Here is a 10,481-nt window from a genome sequence, read left to right on the forward strand (position 1 = left end):
TTCGACTTCTCTCCTGGTGTTTTTAGGTCGAGGCGAATAAGTAGTCCGAAAGAGGGCGTCGGAGGCCGGCCGAGGGGGCCACACCACAGGGCCGCGCGGGCCCCCCCTGGGCCGCGCCGCCCCATGGTGTGGGGCCCTCGGGCCTCCACTTCAATTGCCCTTCTGGCTCCGTTAGTTTCCTGGGAAAATAGGGCCTTCTGCATAAATTCCGAGGTTTTTCCCAAAAGTTGGATTTCTGCACAAAAACGAGACACCAGAGCAGTTCTGCTGAAAACAGCGTTACTCCGTGTTAGTTGCATCCAAAATACACAAATTAGAGGCAAAACAATAGCAAAAGTGTTCGGGAAAGTAGATACGTTTTGGACGTATCAACTCCCCCCAAGCTTAGCTTATTGCTTGTCCTCAAGCAATTCAGTTAACAACTGAGCGATAAAAGAACTTTCACGAACACATTTGCTCATATGATGTATATATTCTCATGGTATGGCTAATACTTAAGCAGTTCATAATGAGATACATGCAAATAAGATCATCTAACAGCTATGTCAATCATGGAGAAGCACCAACAATTAATAATAAGCATCATGAATCATGTATATAAGCAGAATTGTAATGTTCATAAGAGAGCATGATAAAGTGGTATCTCGCTTGCCCGTATTTGGTTGGCAAAACATAAATGCCCGGCACCTCTGGAGTTCATAGAAAGACTAGAAGTAGTGATTGTCAAAAGATAAATGCATCAAAGTTATACCACAATCAATCATATTTTGAGACAAGCATATTATACTAAGAATGACAGTTGTGCTCTCAAGATAGTGCTCAAAGAAATAATGGAGACACAACATAAAAGTAAAAGATTGACCCTTCGCAGAGGGAAGCAGGGATTAACATGCGCTAGAGCTTTTTATTTTTATAAAGACAGGAGTAAAATTATTTTGAGAGGTGTTTGTTGTTGTCAACGAATGGTAATGGGTACACTAACTACCTCGCCAACCGGACTTTCAAGAGCGGCTCCCATGAATTATTGCATATTTATTTGGCACTCCTTCCAACCTTTCTTTCACAAACCATGGCTAACCGAATCCTCGGGTGCCTGCCAACAATCTCATACCATGAAGGAGTGCCTTTTTATTTTATTTTTATTATGATGATGACACTCCCCCCAACCTTTGCTTACACAAGCCATGGCTAACCGAATCCTTCGGGTGCCGTCCAACAATCACAAACCATGGAGGAGTGTCTATTTAAGTTAATTAATTCGGGACTGGGAATCCCATTGCCAGCTCTTTTTGCAAAATTATTGGATAAGCGGATGTGCCACTAGTCCATATGAGAGTCCGTCAAAAGTAAATGACAAGGTTGAAAGCTAAACACCACATACTTCCTCATGAGCTATGAAACATAAACACAAATTGAGAAGCATTTTGAAGGTTTTAAAGGTAGCGCATGAGAATTTACTTGGAATGGTTTGAAATGCCATGCATAGGTATTTATGGTGGACACGCTGGAGTAACTTGGTTTTCATGTGGTTGGAAGCACGAGCAGCGTTCCCGCTCAGTACAAGTGAAGGCTAGCAATAGACTAGGGAGCGACAAATCAAGAGAGCAGTAACTGTCATAATCATGCTTGCGGCAAAATAAATTAACGGAGGCATAAAAGTGATACAAGAACTCTGAAGCAATATAGATCATCGAGGCTTAATTGACTTTTTTGTTCAGTCATATGCATGCGTGAGCATGTGCCAAGTCGATATAAATGAATTATTCAGAGGAGGATACCACAATGCCATACTTACTTATGAATAAAACAATGCAAACAAACATACATGACATGCTACTCATATTAATAAATTGGAGCTAAACATGAGAGATCATGAACTACTAGACTTTCTCAAATAACATATACCTCACATGAACCAACTAAGCATGCTCACATGGATGAGTATATGTACAAAAATGAAAACAAATAGAGTTCATACCAGCCTCTCACCACAATCAGATTGTCGTAGATCGTCATTATTGCCTTTTCACTTGTGCAGCTTGGATAATATGAAATGAAAACCACGCTCCAGCCACCGAAGACCATTGAACTCAAAAAGAACTTTACAAACCAAAGAAGAACAGCAAATATTTTTGGTGTTTTCAATTTGCAAATAAGAACAAGAGGAAACAAACAAACAAGGGATTTCTATTTTCGTGCCCCTGGTTCGTTAGTTGTACTCAGTTTTCCCCAGCCCCTTAGTTTTTCCTCAGTTTTCCCCTCCCTCTAGTTTGAAACCCGTCGCAGACGCTCAGACGGGAGGGTTGCCGTCTGGTCAGAGGCCTTCACCGTTACCGGTGACGGCTAGGGAGCCGCGTTGGTGTTGAATTGACCGTTTCTTTCGAACTGTGTTGACTGTTGACTGGAGGAGCTCACCCAAAGCTTTCCACTCCGCCCGATACTGGAGGAGCTCACACACCGCCCCTCCGCCGCCACGCCGTCCTGCCCTCCTACCTTATGGCGTCGTCCGCCGCCGAGCCGCCCCCGTCCCCACCACCACCACCGGGAGGCGGAGAGGGCTCCGCCTCCACCAGATCTGGATCTACCCCTTTCGTGGAGTTTGTATGTCCATCTGGTGTGCCAAATGTTCGCGTCAACCGCGGAGAAGATTGGGAATCGGAGGGATCTAACGCATGGATTCCATCTGGGTAAGCATCGTCTGCCTATGTGAATTAACAGTAGGCAGTTTTTGAGCGCCAATCGTTGTTGCTCAACTAACTGCGTTGCTTTTCGAATAGGATTGATCCAGCGCTGGCTTTTCGGCTGGTGGCTAGGCTGGATTCTAGCTATACGCGTGATTCTAAACGCTATAAGAATGGGTTTTTCTTCCCTGCGGTGGTTGCAACCACCATCTCGTTGAGGGATTTGAAAGCTAACATCTGCGGTCAGTACAGCTGGAGCTCTTACGACGCAGTTCATTTCGAATATTTCAACACGGAGGGAAGATTTGTTCCACTAATTTCCGACGACGATCTGGGAATTCTTTTTGCTTTGAATGCTTCTTGCCGGTTCGGTAAAATTCGTATCCATGTGGACAGGGGCCGGGCATCATCTCTCTCTGGTGCTGGGGCATCATCAGGTGGTCGGGCATCATGTCTCTCTACTGCTGCTGCCTCTTCTAACAGTGTGCGCCGCGGCGCTCCTTGTAGGTCCACAGCAGCACCATCTGTCCCCAGTGCTAGTGGTAGCCAGATCGTTCGTACGGTCATTGTGGAGGACGATGCAGACATTGAGGATCAGCCTCCTCAAGATGATGAGGATGAGTTGATGTTTCTGAATTGGTAGATCGATGCAAAGGCAGGCAATGGAGGATCAATACATGGAAGATATTGCTTTTGGTGCCAGATTTGATGACACTGATGATGAAGAGAAGAATGAGAATGATGACAGCCTCGTTTTAGCCGATTACGAAGGTGAAGACTTGCCTACAATTGAGTGGAACAGGGAGAATACCCACTTGTAGAAGGCACCGTGTTTCAAACGATGATGGACTGCCGTAATGCAATTACTACATATCACATTCTCACTAAGAATAATTTTGAGGTTGTTAAAAGTGAGCCAGGTAGGTTCACAATTAAATGCCCATACCCAAGGTGTAGGTTTAGGCTGCATGCATCCACAATGCGCAGAAGCAGCTTGGTCTGTGTACTACGCCAACCAGTTGTGTATTTAGATCACAGTGTAAAATTTGTTATCTATTACTGACATCCCTTATCATTATGTTTCAGGTAAAGAAGAATAAGGAGATCCATAGGTGTCCACCTCTAGGGGGAGAGCCAGAGCTGAAAACAAAGCTAGCGAAGACTAGGTGGTTGGCAGATATAATCCTAGATTGGCTGAGAGAAGATCCTTCACTTGGTCCAACAGCACTCGTAAAAAAGGTGGTTGAGAAGTATAAAATGGAAGTACCTTACATGAGGATGTTCTATGCAAAGGAAATGGCTCTTGACAAGATCAATGGTCCATGGAATGAAAGCTTTCAGTTGCTTTACACTTTCAAAGCTGAAGTGGAGATGGCTAGTCCAGGCAGTGTTGTAGCGATAGACAAGCATACAGTTCCCTACAAATTGAAAAGCGGGAAGGTAATGCACAAGGAATGTTTCAGAAGGGCTTTTGTTTGTTTCAAAGCTTGCTTTGGAAAGGCTTTTGGACGGTTGCGGGCCTTATTTGGCCGTGGATGCATCAGCTCTTCATGGCAGGTTTAAAGGACAGCTAGTTGCTGCTCTGCGATTGATGGACATAATTGGATGTTCCTGTTGCTTATGGGGTTTTGGAGGTTGAGTCACAGGAAAGTTGGACTTGGTTTCTGCAGAATTTGCGCGATCTTATAGGTCATCCACCAGGACTTGTTATCCACACGTACGCTTGCAAAGGTTTGGAGACTGCGGTAGAAGCAAGATTCCCTGGAGTGGAGCATAGGGAATGTATGCGACACTTGGTACAGAATTTTACAAAGAAATTCAAGGGTAAAGTTTTTGCTGACAACCTATGGCCAGCTTCATACACATGCAGCTCTAGGAAGCATCTGTTTCATTTGGATGTGTTGTATAAACAAAAACCTGGGGTGAAGGAGTACTTGGATGAACATCATGGTAGGGTGTGGTCAAGAAGCCAATTCAATGAAATTTGCAAGGTAGACTATGTAACAAGTAACCTTGCGGAGAGTTTCAATTCAAAGGTCAAGTCATTGAAAGGGCTTATGCTTGTGGCAAATATTTGATAAGATTAGGCAGATGATCATGATAAAGATCGATCTGCGTCAAAGAATTGCATCCACAAATTATGTTGGCCATCTCATGCTCCCATCTTTGATTAAGTCTTTGCATGAGAGGGCAAAACAATTGAGGATGCAATGCGTCAGAAAAGGAATGGAGGCTGAGGTAACCTACACTGACAGTCAAAACAGGCAGTGGAGGTATCCAGTGAGTTTGGTTGATAGGACATGCCATTGTAGGGGATGGCAGATCCGTGGGATACCCTGCATACACGCATTGTTTTTCATGAGTGTTATAGGGGGTGAAGATGGTGAAGTTGATCAGTATGTGTCAGAGTATTTCTCTGTTGCCAAATTTAGGGCTGCATATGCTATGAATGTTCCTACCTTGTTGGGAAAAGACCAATGGATGAAAGTCGATCCAGGCTTCAAACTGTACTCTCCAGTATTGACTAGACCGGCAGGTAGGCCGAGGAAGAATAGGATCAGAGCTAGTGCAGAGGGTGGTGCACCGATTCGAAAACGTAAGTGCAAACGTTGTGGAATCCCTGGACACATTGCTAGGATTTGTAAAAATGGAGTTGACCCAGCTTTTGGAATGGAAGATCAAAGCGGGAGCAGAAAATGAGAGGAGAATGAAGCAGCAATTCAACTTGAGATTGAAGCAACAATTCAACATGAGGTGATTGAAGCGACAAATGCAGAGGAGATTGAAGCAGCAGTTCAACATGAGGAGATTGAAGCAGCAAATGCGAGAGGAGATTGAAGCAGCAATTGAACATGAGGAGATTGAACCGATGGATCGAGAGCAGAGGGAGCAGGATGGATGTAGAATGGCTTCAACCGATGAGTCTAGAGGAGAGGGAACAGTATAGTCGAGAATGCCTCGAAAGTAGTAAGGCCATGATAGATGCTAACTTCGAAGAGTACATGGCAGAAGAAAAAGCACAAGCTTTGCAGAAGAAGAAGAACAAGAAAGAGGGCAAAAGGAAGGTAGACACCGGTAATATCCCTGGTAGGGTTACCGGAGTAAGGTGGTGGCGGCGAGTCACACCAGGAGCAAGAGAAAGATTTTATTCTGAACAACTAATTTGAATTTGTATGAACAATTTGTATTGTGGTTCCCTTTGTATTGGGGATCCCTTTGTGTTGAACAATTTGTATTGGGGATGCCTTTGTGTTGAACAATTTGTATTGGGGATGCCTTTGTGTTGAACAATTTGAATTTGTATGAACAATTTGTATTGTGGTTCCCTTTGTATTGGGGATCCCTTTGTGTTGAACAATTTGAATTTGTATGAACAATTTGTATGCCACATTTAAGCCACATTTATCATTTTAGGGTTTTAGGGTTTTAGGGTTTTAGGGTTTTAGGGTTCAATTCAAAATAATTCAAAACATGGTGGAACCTTCCCATGGAGCCTTGTTATGTTACCTACAACCTAGAGAAATAATAATGGAAAAGGAAATATAGAGATATGAAGTTTTTATGCCAAAAGCTTCAAAACCACTTCCTAGTCCATGAGCTACTAGATATGAAGATGCAGGGCTTTCTGCTCAATACACCTCCCAAATACCCACTATGCTTACAAACTTTGTCCAAATGAGTCCAAATTCGTCACACTTGTGTATCTTTGAGTTGCAAACAATATCTAGTCGGCCAAAATGTAATATATTGTTCAAATAACACAATTTTACAATTTTTATGCCAAAAGCTTCAATTTCCCTTAGTCCGTTTATTATTTGGGTGCCCCTGTTTTACTTAGTATTACTCAGTTTTCCCCCTCCGGGCCCACTTGTTTTACTCAGTCATACTCAGTTTTGCCCTTCCGATAAACATTTCCTCACTTTTCCCCCTCTTAGTTCTACTCAGTTTTCCTAACTTGTACTCACTGGCTGATCTCTGATTGGTCGAGATGTATGTCACACGGATCTTGGTTAGTTGAAAGCTCAACGAACGCTTGCACCGTTCGATCATTTATGATCGGACGGCCTGTATCTCTCTCTCTACCACGATGGACGCATACGGAGACAAGAGCAGAGCACATACCTACCAACCCTGGCAGTCGCATATTCCAGTCGCATCCTCCTCTCTCGTATTTCCTCTCTTACTACGGCGGTCGCGGCGGCGCGGATCTAACCGTGCGTGCGGCGGCGTGCAGGCGGCGCAGATCTAACTGCGGCGCGGCGGCAGCGGCGGGCGGCGCGGATCTAACCGTGCAGGCGGCGGCGCGGATCTAACCGTGCGTGCGGCGGCGCGGATCTAACCGTGCGTGCGTCGGCGTGCGGCGGCGCGGATCTAACCGTGCGTGCGGCGGCGTGCATCTAACCGTGCGTGCGCCGTGGATCTAAGAGTGCCGGTGAGGATCTAACCGTCAGAAATAGTTGAAATGTCTCTCTCTGTCTCACTTTCGATTCTATTCTCAGATCTGTTGAATGATGAAGAACACCAAGACGGCGGCCGTGCGGCGGTGGTCATCGATGCCACGAACATTGAAGCCATCGCCTACAACATCGCTTCGACGGCGCAGACCCAGCCTTCAATGTCGGAGCCTGTTGATGTCTCACTTCCGGTGCCGAGAGTGCGAATCGATGCCAAGACGATTGAAGCCATCGTCTACAACCGCGCTGCAAAGCCGCCGATCCAGCCCTCCGCAGATCCGTCGCTGATGAAGAACACCAAGACAGCGGCGGTTCCGACGATGGTCATCGATGCCACGAACATTGAAGCCATCGCCGATAACATCGCATCAACGATTGATGGCGAAGATGACCACCCTCAGCCGCTCTGTCGTCCCGGCCTTTCTTGCCCATCGCTGCGCGACCGTGTTCGACGCCGCAAATTGGGATAAATTATTATAAATTCGAACTACTACCTCCGTCTCAAAAAAAGCTTCTTCACGTTCTTGATGTGTCCATGTACATCCGTATGTATGATTTGAATTCTATCCCAACTTGATTGGGAAGATATTGATATGTATTTGATCCGGAGGCTGGTACATGCTTTCACTTTTGGGATCCCTTGCTAAAATTATCGTGCACATTACTTAGCACAAGTAGGAAATTGTACACCGAAATACAGTGCTTAGAGCCACAACAAAATACAGTGGTTAGAGCCATCTACTGAATAACAATTCTATACTAAATCGTCTACCAGAACCACATAACTGCTAGGACAGGGATGACACCTAATAAAACTGCACAGATGAATCTACTTTTCTCCTCTCCCATCACTTTTAGTTCATGTTCTAGATTTTCTACCACTTGATCAAATACGGCAAGATCTGTCTCAACTCTCAACTTCTCCTTGCGAATAAGCTCTGAATTCTTCTTTTCTTCATCCACAATACGCTTCAGCTCGAATATCATCAGGTTTTTACGGGCCAATTCATCACCTAAATTGGCCACCTTCTCCTCCAAATCCATCCTCTGGCTACACCACTGGGTTGATTCATCTTGGTATGCAATGTACCATGGATCATCGGCTTGCCTGGCTAACTGTAACAATAATGGAAAAAAGAACAACTGAAATCACCCCAACAGGCCATGGCGGAACTTCAAATTCAACGGTAGTACAGAGAGCTGAAGCTATATACCTGCACTTCCGACGAGGTAGGAGAAGTAGAACGTGGCCACGACATGATCGAATCCCCACCCTCGCCGGTGTACCCGCTACGACGAGACATTGAGGACTATTTCGTACCTGCAAACTCCAATAAATTACGGGAACCGAATCGGTTAGGGGGCGGGGGAGGCAGAAGCGGAGGTCTACCAATTGGTGCGCGGAACAAATCTCGGTCGTCGTGGGCGGCGGATCTGCTTGCGGCGGACTTTCCTGCGCGGTGGCTACAATGCGAGCGGACCAAACAAGTGCTGGAGCCGTGGTTGACGTGCAGCGCCGCAGTTCGTCCGACGCCGCCGGGGGACCAGAGCCGGCGGCGCGACGAGGCGCCGGCGCGCCGCCGGCGATGGCTGCTCCGTCCGACGGTGGGGAACGAGCTGCCAGCGGTTCTCCGGTCTAGCTTAAGAATAATTAATTAGCGAACTTGTTGCTTCTCTCTATGATATTCTCTAAAGACATATATCAGAACGGCAAGATATGATTTTTTCTCTCTAAATAAATAGACGACCCCACTGGTCATTGGCTGCGGCAGCCCCACAGAGCGGCAATATATGAGTTTCTCTAAATAAATAGACGACCCCACTGGTCATTGGCTGCGGCAGCCCCACAGAGCGGCAATATATGTCTTTTCCTGAAAAATAGACTACCCCACTGGTCATTGGCTGCGGAGGCCCCACAGAGCGGCAATATATGAGTTTCTCTAAATAAATAGACGACCCCACTGGTCATTGGCTGCGGCAGCCCCACAGAGCGGCAATATATGTCTTTTCCTGAAAAATAGACGACCCCACTGGTCATTGGCTGCGGAGGCCCCACAGAGCGGCAATATATGAGTTTCCCTAAATAAATAGACGACCCCACTGGTCATTGGCTGCGGCAGCCCCACAGAGCGGCAATATATGTCTTTTACTGAAAAATATACGACCCCACTGGTCATTGGCTGCGGCAGCCCTATAGAGCGGCCCCATTTGTCATTGGCAGCACCGCGTATAAAATCATGAAATAAAACGGCCCACACGTCAGCGATAGATGGATGGCTGCTCCGACGTGTCTCCTGACCCTACCCGTCAGCACGAGACGGTCAGGGAGGAGCTGCCCCTGTGCGGCCCCACCCGGTCAGACTAACGGTCAAGGCCTCTGACCTGACGGCTACCGGCCGTTCCAGCACTTGTGCGTGTTTCAAACTAGAGGAGGGGAAAACTGAGGAAAAACTAAGGGACTGGGGAAAACTGAGTACAACTAACGAACCAGGGGCACGAAACTAGAAATCCCAACAAACAAAGCAAAATCTTTTTGGGTTTTCTTATAGCAAACTAGCAATAGCAAATAAAGTGAAACAAATGCAAGAAACCAAAGCAAACAAATGGTGAAGAGAAACAACAGAAATATTTTTGGTCTTTTTGTGTTTTGGGAAGGAAACAAAACAAAAACAAGAAATAGCGAACTAAAAGAAACACAGAAAAGCAGGATGACAGAAATCTGCCAAAACCTGACAGCAGTACAGAAATCTATTTTTACAAAAATCTTACGTTGCTCAGATCGAAAAGTGTTCAACTAATGAAAGTTAGATAACAACCTGGGGAACCTGCACAAAAATTTGCAGCTTAAAATGACGTTCTGGCTATTTTTGACGATTTTTACAGTAACGTTCCAGAATCTGTTTTCAGGCAGCACTTCCCCAAATATCATCTTCCTCTCATTGGAAAACCACTCAAACGAACAAAACAAGTATGTGCAAGTATCCAACAATCATAATATGCAAAGATTGAGTGATGCCGGTATACCTCCCCCCAAGCTTAGGCTTTTGGCCTAAGTGGAGTTCAATCCCATCGATCCCATGAAGTAGTGTCTCCGTAATATGAAGAAGATGGGTCGTATTCCGGGTATGTGCTAGAAGAAGCACCCGGATATGTGACGGTGTGGTCGTAGGAGGTCCCGACGTCCTCGGAGTCATGTTGCTGGTGGAATTCTTGTATCTTCATATGTTCATCCACCTCCTCCTTGGTGCACGACCATGATTGCCTGATCCGGGTGGCGGCCCTAGAAGGCCTCCCGGTGCTGGTTGTCCCCTTCTTGAACAACTCTCCAAAGCTAAACTTCTTCATA

General features: G+C 45.9%; 1 long non-coding RNA gene across 1 annotated transcript; it reads right to left on the bottom strand.

Moving 5' to 3' along the window:
- Positions 1 to 7,685: 7,685 nt before the first annotated feature.
- Positions 7,686 to 8,564, bottom strand: LOC127338769 (uncharacterized). The gene is made up of 2 exons (XR_011746397.1): positions 8,350 to 8,564; positions 7,686 to 8,251 (listed from the first exon to the last, which is right to left on the bottom strand). It is a non-coding gene; the product is annotated as an uncharacterized lncRNA (long non-coding RNA).
- Between the last annotated feature and the right edge of the window lie 1,917 nt (positions 8,565 to 10,481).

This window comes from Lolium perenne, chromosome 6, assembly GCF_019359855.2.
Source record: "Lolium perenne isolate Kyuss_39 chromosome 6, Kyuss_2.0, whole genome shotgun sequence".
In the NCBI taxonomy this organism is placed as follows: Eukaryota; Viridiplantae; Streptophyta; class Magnoliopsida; order Poales; family Poaceae; genus Lolium; species Lolium perenne.